Raw genomic sequence first — 13,189 nt, forward strand, 5'->3', positions numbered from 1 at the left:
GCAAAATAATGCGTATTTGGAACTGACGATTGCCGATCTGCCCCGGCTTTTATTTTGTCACGGCCCGGGTTTGCATACCCATTTTACCAAGACTCGTATTCCATACTTCTAAAACGAGGCTCTTTGTTTAAAGCAGCTATGACATTATACGAAAAAGGGTCGACCTGACTATGATGAATTTGCTTGTTATGCAACAGTTCGCGTATGAAGGGAAATTTTTGAAACATGCAAAATATATTGGTGCCGATTTTGTGAAGTAAATTGAGGCTAAATATTTCAATGCGTTGACAGTTTTCACACATGACGTTGGTGTTAGCTTGTTCTGATTTTCGTTTCGTTTTCATTATTTATGCTTTGTAACTTGGAGACTATCGTCTGTATTTCGTGATTTTTACGTATCAAATCAAACAGATACTTCGGTAAATCAAACAGTTAACTGTTTACCTGCGCAAATTAAGCAAAATCTTATGTATCAAAAAAGTACTGAAATACAATTCATTCTATCGGTAATTCGGCATTATCTTTTGCGTAATGGTAGATTACAATGCAATGGGTTTTGTTGAGTCGCTCGGCATTTTCTCGAGTTTATTCAGTTTAAATAGAGTTTGATATCGCTGACGGAAATATGTAGGTATATATATATATATGATTCATTTCGAAAAAATAAATTGTGTTCTTTATTTGTTATAGTGCATGTTTCTTGTGTTTAATTGTTTACAATTTCTATTTACTAACCATATTTGAGTGTTACGCTTCGATTTATAAGCAAGATACAGAGATTTGCTCACAATTCTATGTTTGTACACAGATCTTAAAAACTACAGATTAAAAAAGTAAAGAAATTGTCAATATTTATTAAGAAAATTTTCAAAGTCTGTTCTTCCAGAAACCAACTTTAACAATTATTGTATTGTAAACTTAACCTTTAAAGCTCACCTGAGGGTGGGGCCACAATGGGGGGGGGGGGGGGGGGGGGTTCGAAGTTTAACAAATAAATATATAGGGTAAATCTTTAAAAATCTTCTTCTCAGAAACTAATCAGACATGAAAGCTGAAACTTGTGTGAAAGCATCATCAGGTAATGTACATTCATAGTTGTGAAAATCATGACCCCCGGGGGTAGGGTGGGGCCACAATGGGAGATCGAAGTTTTACATAGGAATATATACAGTAAATCTTTAAAAATCTTCTTCTCAGAAAAAATACTAATCGGTCAGAAAAAGCTGACACTTGTGTGGAAGTATGCTCAGGTAGTGTAAATTCAAAGTTGAAAAAATCATGACCCCCGGGGGTAGGGCCACAATGGGGGGTCGAAGTTTAACATATGAATATATAAAGTAAATTTTTAAAAATCTTCTTCTCAGAAACTAATCGGCCAGGAAAGCTGACACTTGTGTGGAAGCATCCTCAGGTAGTGTAGATTGAAAGTTGTGAGAATCATGACCCCCGGGGTAGAGTGGGGCCACAATGGTGGGTCGAAGTTTTACATAGGAATATATAGAGTAAATCTTTAAAAATCTTCTTCTCAGAAACTAATCAGCCAGGAAAGCTGAAACTTGTGTGAAAGCATCCCCAGGTAGTGTAGATTCATAGTTGTGAAAGTCATGACCCCCGGGGGTAGGGTGGGGCCACAATGGGGGATCGAAGTTTTACATAGGAATATATACAGTAAATCTTTAAAAATCTTCTTCTCAGAAACTATTCAGCCAGGAAAGCTGACACTTGTGTGGATGCATCCTCAGGTAGTGTAAATTCAAGGTTGTGAAAAAAATAACCCCTGGGGGTAGGTTGGGGCTACAATGGGGGGTCGAAGTCTAACATATGATTATATAAAGTAAATCTTTAAAAATCTTCTTTTCTCAGCCAGGAAAGCTGAAACTTGTGTGGAAGCATCCTCAGGTAGTGTAGATTCAAGGTTGTGAAAATCATGACCCCTGGGGGTAGGTTTGGGCCACAATGGGAGGTCGATGTTTTACATAGGAATAAACATAGTAAACCATTAAAAATCTACTTCTCAGAAACTAATCAGCTAGGAAAGCTGAAACTTGTGTGAAAGCATCCTCAGGTAGTGTAGATTCAAGGTTGTGAAAATCATGATCCCCAGGGGTAGGGTGGGGCCACAATGGGGGGGGGGTCAAAGTTTAACAAAGGAATATATAGGGTAGATCTTTAAAAATCTTCTCAGAAACTAATCAGCTAGATGATTCTTTACAATTGTTAAGACTTTGGCCCCAGGACAATTCTTAGGCCTCACGAGAAGGTTCAGAGTTTGATGTACGTTTATATCCCATATATAAACTATTGTTAAGGATCTTTTTGAGAACTGCAATACTCAACATATGATATGACTATAAAATCATCCTGTTAGAAAAGGGACTAATGATTATAAACATAAGAATGTCCAGGGGAAAATGGATTTTATTTATACAGGATCTACATGTATTATTGTACATTGTCCAGATAGTTTGTATTATGACTCCATTAAGCTGATTTTATCATACCTATTGTTCCTCAGGTGAGCGATGTGGCCCATGGGCCTCTTGTTTTCAATTAGTGAGTTGCCGAGTAACTCGTCGAAATTCAACCCTGCATTTTGAGTTTTAAAACGATGTCACTTTTCCATTTCACAAGAAAGGTTTACTACAATGCTAGTTCACATTTTACTTGTCATTCGGATGACAATATTAACTTCATTAATTCATGCGACACCATTATGACAGGGTTGTTTCCACTCATCTAATGTGTACGTGTCTCCATGGAACCGGAATATCAAACTAGAACTGTCCTAATGGGACTAATACCCCCGCTAGGCTAATTTCAAATGGGACAAATAATTGAATTGAATAATAATTAAGGTTTGGAACACATAAAAAAAAAAAATTCTAGAATTGTAAAAAAAAAAAAAATAGTTAACAAAGAAAAATCAAAATTGTCAGAATTTCACTGTAAATACATATCTATAACAGTAATACATTTACAAATGTATGTATTTGATGATATATTTTTTTAATTTAATTGATTTAAAGAAAAACCAACAAAATGACAAAAACCCCTCCCTTTGCAGTGAATAGAAATACCGGTAGCCAAGCAATGCTCTTCTGTCGATAAAACTTTCAATATCTTTCTTATAAGAGTCTTGACAGATGCAATTAGTTGTTTCAAATTTTCCTCACTTTCTCCTATGGCACAATTGAACTCCATATCAGAAAATTGATCCCATAGGACTATGATTTTCTTTGATGAGCTTGTTAAATTTAATAAACTCCCAAAACATTACCATAATTACCATACTATGTAAAAATATGTAAAAAAGAAAATTTAATATTACTAACAATTTTAAATTGCCAAAACACTACAATCATATCAGTAATTTTGAATTTCATTTAAATTAATGCCCAATAGGGTCACTTCATCAAATTACTTGACAAATAAATTTAAACAACCTCTAAAAATAGTTTAACTTCTTTATTAATAATTATATTATTTATTTCCTTATAATGATAGACCTTTTGGTTTACATGAAGCAGTTTTAAAATAGCCCCAAAACAATCACCCATTTTACAGATTATCAATTTCCCCTAAACACATGCTCCATCTGAACCATGGCAGTAGTATATAGTACAGTATACAGTCACTTTGCAGTCATGATGACGTCATAGGGTATTCCAGACTCCACCCATATGTCATAATGTGGGTCGAGACTCCACCCATATGTCATAATGTGGGTCGAGACTCCACCCATATGTCATAATGTGGGTCACAGTTAAAGGGTGGGTCTACAGTCACTGAGGTCATAGTTCAACCAAACGGGTGTGTAATGTTACTACAGTCACTAAGGTCATAGGGTATGCCCATGGGTCATAATAGAGGTCAACCAAACGGGTGTGTAATGTTACACCCAAATGACAGATATCAGAGATGCCCTATCAATAAAATGGGTGTGTAAAGTTACACCCAATGAACATCCTATAAAAACGGGGATGCTAACACCAGCATTTACATCAGCCATCACACAATCAGACCATTTGCCCAGCAATGTTTCTACGATAATGTAAGTCATACCATTTAAAATACTACGATCAAACATTTTTTTAAAAATATTTCATGTATGAAGAAGACGGCGTTACTATTATTTGAGGTGTGAAAATTTGCTTTTAAGGAAATTTTAAAATAAAAACAACTGATGAAAATAAAATGGTAGAAATAATTAAAAGTCAACAGTTTGTTTTCCATGAAAAGTTTTTTTTATTCATGCAAACTTGTAGCTATAAACAAAGAAAGATAACTCCGATTAACATAATATCGTGACAGACAATACAACAACAAAGAGTTTTGTGCGTTGTTGGTGTTTAAATTTTAATTCTATCGAATAAGTTCTACAATAGTTATAACAATATTACTGTTTTCTAAAATCCAATCTGCTTGCATAATCTTGTATAACACTAACTAAAGTGGATGTTTGTAAAAGGTCGACTCTCATGGAGTCGACCAATTCAGCTAATGCTAAAAGCTCCGATTGCAATACATATTGCGTTGTTGGAGCTGGAATAAATAATTCAGGAGACTGGGGGGAGTACTGATCAATCTCCTGACTTGCTGAATCCTCATCTGTGGGTTTGGGGGTTGTGATGGTCGAGTTATTTGAGATTTCCTCTGTTGGTTGGGAGTTTGGAGTTTCATCAGAGGGTTGGGAGTTTGGAGTCTCATCAGAGGGTTTCGAAAAAGAGGATTCAGAAGAGGTTATCATCTTCAGCTCGAATTTTTGGAATTTTTCCGGAAAATTCTCTCTACAAAATTAAATTTAATGAAAAAATAACACAAATGAAGTATATTTTTAAAAAATAAAAAAAATAAGTAATTATGGACACACACACATACACACACTCTCACACCCTTAACCCACTCTCACACACACATATATCTATATACCTGAATGTGGAGAGGATAAGGTTCTCCTCGCTCAATCTCGGTTTCTTTGCCTGACTGAAAAAAACAACAGGGTTAAATAAATAATATGTCAATGTATAAAATTTACAATGAATAAGCAGTTGTTTCAAAGAGACACTATAACTTAAAAATTATTTTTTTTTTATCATCATAATAATTCTAAGTTAGTAAAAAAAACAACATTTACAGTTTCACTTATTAGGAAATCATTACTTTAATAAAATATATGTATACTTTATCAAAATTAATATTTTAATCAGTTTATTATCAATTATACAATATACATCATCATACCTTTGTCCTTCACAGGAAAAGTCCACTTCTAGCTTTCTCTTTCTGCCCTCCTTACCCATAAAATCTCTACAACATTAATTAATATATCAAGTGTAAGTCCCATCTTTTTATTCCTGGAAATCAACTCTTATTTATGAGGCATTGAATGTGTCATTAATTACCCTTCATTAAAGGAGGCAACCGAGAATTCTTGATCACCAATCCACTCCGTTGTGAAGTCGTCAAATATGGGGGAATATTCATTAATATCTTCATCTTTTACAAAATTTCTATAAAAATATTTGGAAGTAAACGTAAATTGTTTTACCGTTATATTTTTTACATTGACAGTGATAATCATTAAGTTGTAATCTCTAGCTTAAAGCAATCCAATCATTGGAGGTACCGTTGATTACTGCGATATGTATATTAATAGAGAAAAAAGAAAAGAAAGAAACGACTTAATTAACAGCCAAGTGGTATAAATTTTTATAAAAAATGCACAAACCTTTTAAACTTTTTTTAAAAAGTCTAAACATAATTCCAAACAAATACATTTTTTAGTTTAAGTAGAATTACTTACTTTGATTGATTCGACTCGGCCATTGTAAAAGTGAAGATGTCACAAAATTTAAGATCTAGAAGGTATGGTGGACAGATGATCATATGTATTAATTGACTCCCTTTATATATAGTTCTATTTGGGCGTCTTTAATAATTATCTATATAAGTTTGTTCCAATTTTCTGACGATTCAAAAATGTTTATTTAAAAAAGGTCAAAAGTTTGGGGAAAAGCACAGACGCTAGCAAAAAATATTTCGCGCCAGGTCCAAAAAGCGCTTTTTGCAGAAATTGCGCCAAAACTTTTAAGTCACGTTTTCAACACCCTTGCTAGCCTTCATTAAAATGCGATAAGAGATAGTTATTTATTTAACCTCATAATGGTAAAATGCAGACTGGAAAAGAGCTCGATATTATACGTGTAAGCTTTATCATAGATAACAGACGCGGATCCAGCTTTTTAAATCAGGAGGGGTCCAAAAGATTGAAAGTCTGGCGATGCCCCAGGAGACTTTGGAATTTTCCTGGTTTTATGATAAAATGCAAAAATTTTGGAAATTCCAGGGGGGAAGGGGGGGAGTCTGGCGACCCCCCTCCCCCCCAACCCACTCTAGATCCACCCCTGTTATATACGTTTGACACTGGTACACGACGATAATTATTTTACTATTAACCCTACCTAATAATACACAAGGTACTGTTTTCACTGTTATCATGGTACCCCTGAGTATTTATTTCGTCAGGTATACATAAAAACAACTTTATCATAACTGATGTGTTTACCTGGAATATATTTTGATTGAATTGATGTTATGTGTGCATCAAACTGTGGTACACTGATTTATCTGTCATTTTATTAATGCGTAATTATAATAAATGTATTAATGCTTGTTGTGGACCATGAAGTGACACCCTTTCCCTCCGATTTGATTATTTATACTAATCAAAAGAATTGGGCATCTTCAACCTATATATTTTAACGGGTCAAAATTTCGTCATGTCTAAAAACAATCATGTGTCAACACCATGTCAGAATAATGTGCGCGGCGACCTCTTAACCTCAGTCTTACTAGCCAATGTCCGACGATCAGATGTCACGCGCATGCAGACCCGGATATCATATACCCAAGTTGCAGTTGCCGAAACCATGTGCGTCTCTCTAGGGAACTTTGCTATTTTTGCCCTGGTGGCATCTTCGCTAGCCATGGCTCAACATTCTACCCCCTTGCCAGAAAGAGGGGTAAAATTTTGTTTAATACCGTGTAGAGAAATCCGTGTTAATGCCAGCGAAATTCGCGAAGTGTTTGTTAGTCACTGTGCACTGGCTAAAGTGGTGATCGTAGGAGACCCGCGGACTGTCACGGTTCGGGACTCTGCAGGACCATGTGGTAAGTTTAAATACTTTTATTAATTTATGTTTTATTTCTTTCCCATGATGTTTTTTTTCAAGACAAGTTGAGTAGTGTGTTGTTGCAACGAGATAAAATCTGTTTTGTGATACTCATTTTTTGCGGGGGAATAAATGTCGAGAGTAAAATCAATGTTTTAATTTATTATAATATCCCATCTGATTGCACACTTATCTGTTGAAGTTGGGGGAGGGGAATAGCACCGATGTTCATATCAGCACCGCTGTTCAAATTTAGGTCAGACTTATAGCGGGAAAACTTTATGAATGAATATCACGTAACTAAGACCTTGTGTTGTTATTGTCACATGACTTCGAGTAGCCAATACAATTGTACCAAATTTACTATGAAGTATGTGTAGTAAATAGTAGGGACACTTAAATTATTCCAGCTCTTTTGTTTATTTTATTATAACTAGAGCGTTTTCATTGTGTTTTTAGTCATTAATTAAGGGGAAATGTATGACTCTAGGTCTGACATAATAATTAAGATTGATATTAGCTGGAAAATTTAAATAGTGCAACTTGTTACACATGTGAATGGATTGAGTGTTCAAGTATTAGAAGAGAACATTATTAGTAAATTTACCATTTCCGTTATAGCAACCACAGCAACGTTAACAACAACAACAACAACATCCTCTAGCACCACATTAATCCGGACAACAACAACATCCTCTGACACCGTATCAAAGCTGACAACAATGACGTCTAACACCACCACAACTATGCTGCAGACAACTCTAGCACCACAACAACACCCTCTAGCACCACAGAAACGCCCTCTAGCACCACAACAACGACCTCTAGCACCACATTAATGCTACAGACAACAACAGCATTCTCTAACACCACACCAATGTTGACAACTGTAACGTCCATCTCTAACACCACATCTCAAGGTACTTTAGCTTGACTATATTATAAGTTAGCTGAACTGAAAGCTCATCCATGTATTAACTGTTCTTTATGTGTATCATTTATTAATTTGACTTTTATTTGTTGCAGAATCAACATTGGAGAAGTTAAAAAGATTGCTTCTGAAAATGAAAGATGAGGAAGGGGAGACCCTATCAGACAAAGCCTGGGGTAATCCCATAGATTACATTATTCTGACTATATGTTGTGTAATATTAATTTTTGTGGTAATATTGTGTAGGAAACAAAGCAGACCATGTTTCCGGCAAAGGAAACAAAAGAATATTATTTATAAACCAAAATCTACAACAATGGATGATCTGAGTTTTAAAAATTCAATGTTTAGAAATGATGTTGAAAATGATGATGATGAGGATGAAAGTATTTAAGATTACAAAAAATTTATTTTGTATCGGGAATTTAACAAAATCAACAGGTATTTAATTTTTAAAAGGTTTATTCATTTTTTAAATGTATTTTAGGATTTTTAGCATGGGCCATAGCCACTTCACTGGCTGTAGGATTGATTGTGCTAAAAAAATGGCTTAAGCAATTCCTACAAAAGCACTCTCCAAGCACTCCTCCAAGCACTCAACCCTCCACCGAAACTCCTACCAACAACCTTAACATCACCCAAAGCCCGTTGATTCAGCACACCCCTGATTCACAGGCTACGACACCTTCACCACAATGCAGCATTACTGTGGAGGAACCAGTTGCCTCGAGAACCAGAACAAAGTGTTCGAGGGAGTTAAAATTAATGTGAAAATGTTTTTTTTAAGAAGTAAAGTACTTTTACATCTAGGCAAAAGTTTGTAAAAACTTTTTTTGTTTTAGTAATCTAAAAAATCATAACTTTTACAGTTAAGATTATGTTGTGCCAGTTTTATTTTTGGTTTTATATACTTACAAGAACATTTTATAATACTCAGAAAACTGTCTCAGTTAAATAGTTGACTATAATCTAATTTCATTATTTTTTACATGTTGAAATCAAAAAATGTGTAGCTTTTTTTTTTTTTTTGTAAAACGATTTTCTACTTATCAATACTCGGATAAGAATTTTATCATTTATTTCAGCATTAAAAAAGTCAGTTTTGACTATATACTTTGTTGTAAATGTACGGCTTGAATTTTTGTGATGCATTAAAATTCTGGTATTTTTAAAAAAAACACCTGTGCTGCTCAAAATGAAAAACTATCAATTTTATCAGTATCACAATTTAACAAATTTTTCAACACAGTTTATAATTTTTATTTACATTAGTGAAGACATGCAGGAATACCAGTGATTTCTAAAAAAAATTAAAAAAAAAATTTTCTTGATAAAAAAATATAAAATTAGCTTTTACTTTTTTTGAAAAGCAGCAGTATATATATTTTATTTTGAAGAATCGAAGTGTAATAATTTTTTGACAAGTATTAACTCCAGACATAATTTGTTCATCCTCATCTGCTTAGCTGAACCATATAGGCTAATCAAAAAAAGCTGGTGTTTTTTACTTATGAGATTGTAAAAAATACAAAAGAAAAAAATGTGACCTTAAAACATTTTCTGTAGTTATTTGTGATCAGTATTCAAGTTTATATTTTACATCAAGGAGAATTAAGATTTTGTATTATTTTAAAATTACTTAAAAATTTGTAATACAACTTGCTTATGGGTTGTAAAGATGTGAGATGTTTTATAATATTTTATGAAAATTGGTGTTTTCTTTTATTTTTCAAAGATAAGTTTAAATAGCATATATCTTTAAACAAAAAAAAAATAAAAATAAACTACATACATGTAGGATCTACGAAAGAGCTATTTTTAGTTTTTTTGTATGGGAACAAGGTAGATAATCTTGTTTTTTACCCTCGGATGAGAGTGCAGTTTTGAAAAAATTGAGTGTATGTTTTTGAATTTTTCAGTTTTTCTTTTTTTTTTTTTTAATTTTTTTGAAAAAGTAGGCGCTATTACTATTCTTTTTTTTTCCTTTTATATATGGAGGGGAAAGCAAATTACAGTTTTTCCAGACTATATTGTATCTCTACAAGAAGAGAGATTTGCTGTATTGTAAAGTAGATAGTTGTTTTTTTTGTTATTATGAGAGGTTTTTTACATTCACATTGTATTTTGGAGTGTATGTGTGTGAGGGTTATGATGATTGTTGATTTTCACGGTTGTTGATGTAAATATTCTGTCTCCGGTGAAAAGTAGCATGTAGAGTGTTAAGTGTTTTCTTTAAATTTAATAAAAAGTTTTTTCTGATATTACATTTCTTTTTGTTTTTTTTTTTTAAATTATCATTTCTTGCTCTGAATTAGTCCATCTTGTGTTTGCATTGATTGATATAAGAAAAATCAATACATTCTATTGTAAAAGGTGATATATTAAAAACTTAGAGATGTTGGATCTTCATATGTATATATTGAGTGTTGCATAAAACACATATGGCAGATTACATATTATATTTTCTGAGGGCCACCACAACCCACAGAAAATGGGAAATTAATATATATATCTAAATGCACTGAAATTCGCACGTTATTAGGGTGAGATATAAAACTTAATTTTTATATAAAAGGTAAAGACATTTAACTGTAATACACCAGGTATATATATATATATATATATATATATATATATATATATATATATATATATATATATTGTGGTTTTCTATAGACATCAAATTTTATTATTTGTTTAGCAATGGCTGAAAACAGTCTTTTAAAGGAGATACTCGACACATTAAGTGACCCAGATACGGTAAAGTTTTTTGCTGCAGTCCATGGACTTGTTGGCAATTCAGAGGTGGAACATCGATTGAAGGAATTAGAATGGAATGAGCACATTGAAAACCTATGGCAGGAAGTTCTTCCAGCAATTCAGCCTTCATTAAAGAGACTCCAAGATTCTTTAGATGATGATGATAAACCATCCACAAGTGGATATGACGTTCTTTCGACTTCCGAACCACCTCCAAAGAAACAACGAAAGGAGGTTCTTTCATCACCACAATCCCCCTCAACAGATGATAACAGACAGTATGGTGGAGGCGGGTTGGGTTCTGAGTCAGAGGATGAATCTGAGAAACCCTACTATATCTGGAAAAGGGATGTTCGAACCTTTAAAAAAGACATGGCCCGTGAAACCACTTTCAAAGTTAAATTTAATGAACAGTGGAGGGGTGATGAATTGGTAGACATACAAACCAAATTACATAATATGTTCGACGATCTAATGTCGCAGGCCAGGGGGCATGATGCAGATTTGGGAAGAGTAGTTCTCAGTCATCCAAGTTTAAACAACCCAATCGTTGTTCCTTTGCAGTCCTGGGAACATCTCAACGCAGACGTCGTCATGGAGGAGATAACCAAAGTTTTGAACTCCAACGAGAGTTTACCGGTAGACGAAAATATGATCGTCACTGTTGGGTCTATAGACATAATGGCTTGCATTGAAACAAAGGATACTTATTTTGACATTAAAAGATAACACAATTTATCAATTATAAACATTGTATGAACCTGAAGTAGTATATACAGTATGGTATATCTCATTAAAAATTCTTACAATTCATAAGTAGGGTAAAACAGATAATACTGAAAAAAAATCACTGATAAAATACCAAATGATGTTTTTGACAGAGAAACCCGTTACTAGCAAAATTGAAATCCTGATAATGAACATTTTCATATGCATGATGCAAAAGGATACATATTTGCCATTCATTTAAATAGTACTTCAACAAACACGTATGACTGGTAAAGCAGATAAATACTGTTGTATCAGTATGCAACCATTTCAAATCATTTCTCGTTAACAAATGTTCAGTTATAAATTTGTCTGTTCTTTTTTATTATGAAGTCTTAAATATTGTCTTTTCATTAGATTGTCGAAATGTAAATCAAAAGATTTGATTTTGAACGAGATTTTTCAAATTATGAAAACGATTGATATGAATGGGCTAATGATTTATGCAGCACTATCAATTTATTTGTTTTTAGTTGCTCTTTAAGATTGAAAAAAAACCTAAGTTTATTTTTAATCATAAGTTTTGTTGCAGTGCTGATGTTTTATTTCATGTATTTTGATGAAAACTTGAAATAAGGTTACAATATTTGTGAGAGAAAATTAAATTTTTGTAAAATTTCAAAATGGCGTCATAAAAACAGGTTTGAACTGGTTTTGCACCGCTCTAATATTTGTCATGTGATATGATCTGACCAATTGGGAATGTTAACCAATCATTTTTGTCACGTGATAAGAACTAACCAACCAGGTATCGAATGTAAAGCCAATCTAATTTAAGTTTTTTCTAAGCCGCAGCTCATATTTATGAATTTTAGATTTTTATTTCAAACATGTTCCTATAATTAAAAATGAAGAAAAGGTGCAGAGAAATAATAAGATATATGTAAAATTTGAATGCATGATTTTGGTAATTTGTATTTATTCATAATCAAAGAGATAAACTGGTCATTTTTACCTCATATAAAATTTTATGTCACAAACTACTAGAAGAAATCATAATCTTAATTACTACGTATTTTGTTTTGCAAAGCTACAACTTCTCTTAATTAATTTCAAAAAAAGAAGAAGACAAACTGCTATTACAATAGGCGTCGGAACCCCCACACACACATTTTTTGCTAAATTAGAGCTAACCATTAGGGACATAGCAGAATAGAGGGTTCAGCCCCTCCCATTTTTTTTTTCGCAGGAAACATAATTGTTCCGTAATGTACGTTTTAAAGATTGAGAAGTTGGAGTCAGAGGCATACCCCCCCCCCCCCCCGGATTAGGATTTTAATGATTCGGGGGAAAAATGTTATGCCCAGAACGATTTTTTTTCTTGGAAGTATAGGTTACACCCCCCCCCCCCCCCCCCCCACACACACACACACTTGGGATTAGGTTACCTGGTATTTTTCTCTCAATATTTCTAAGGATCAGTCTAGCCCTTCCCTTTCAATTTGCTTCCGACGCCAGTGTATACGATGATATATCATAATTTATCAAAATTACATAAGTTATATATATATATATATATATATATTTCATTACTTATATCTGAAAAATTGTTCTGTGT

General features: G+C 33.4%; 1 long non-coding RNA gene across 1 annotated transcript in view; it reads right to left on the reverse strand.

The window, feature by feature from the left end:
• Positions 1 to 13,189, reverse strand: part of LOC136274014 (uncharacterized) — a 278,101-nt gene that overhangs the window by 210,265 nt on the left and 54,647 nt on the right. The window lies entirely within an intron of this gene.

This window comes from Magallana gigas, chromosome 1 (genome assembly GCF_963853765.1).
Source record: "Magallana gigas chromosome 1, xbMagGiga1.1, whole genome shotgun sequence".
NCBI lineage: Eukaryota > Metazoa > Mollusca > Bivalvia > Ostreida > Ostreidae > Magallana > Magallana gigas.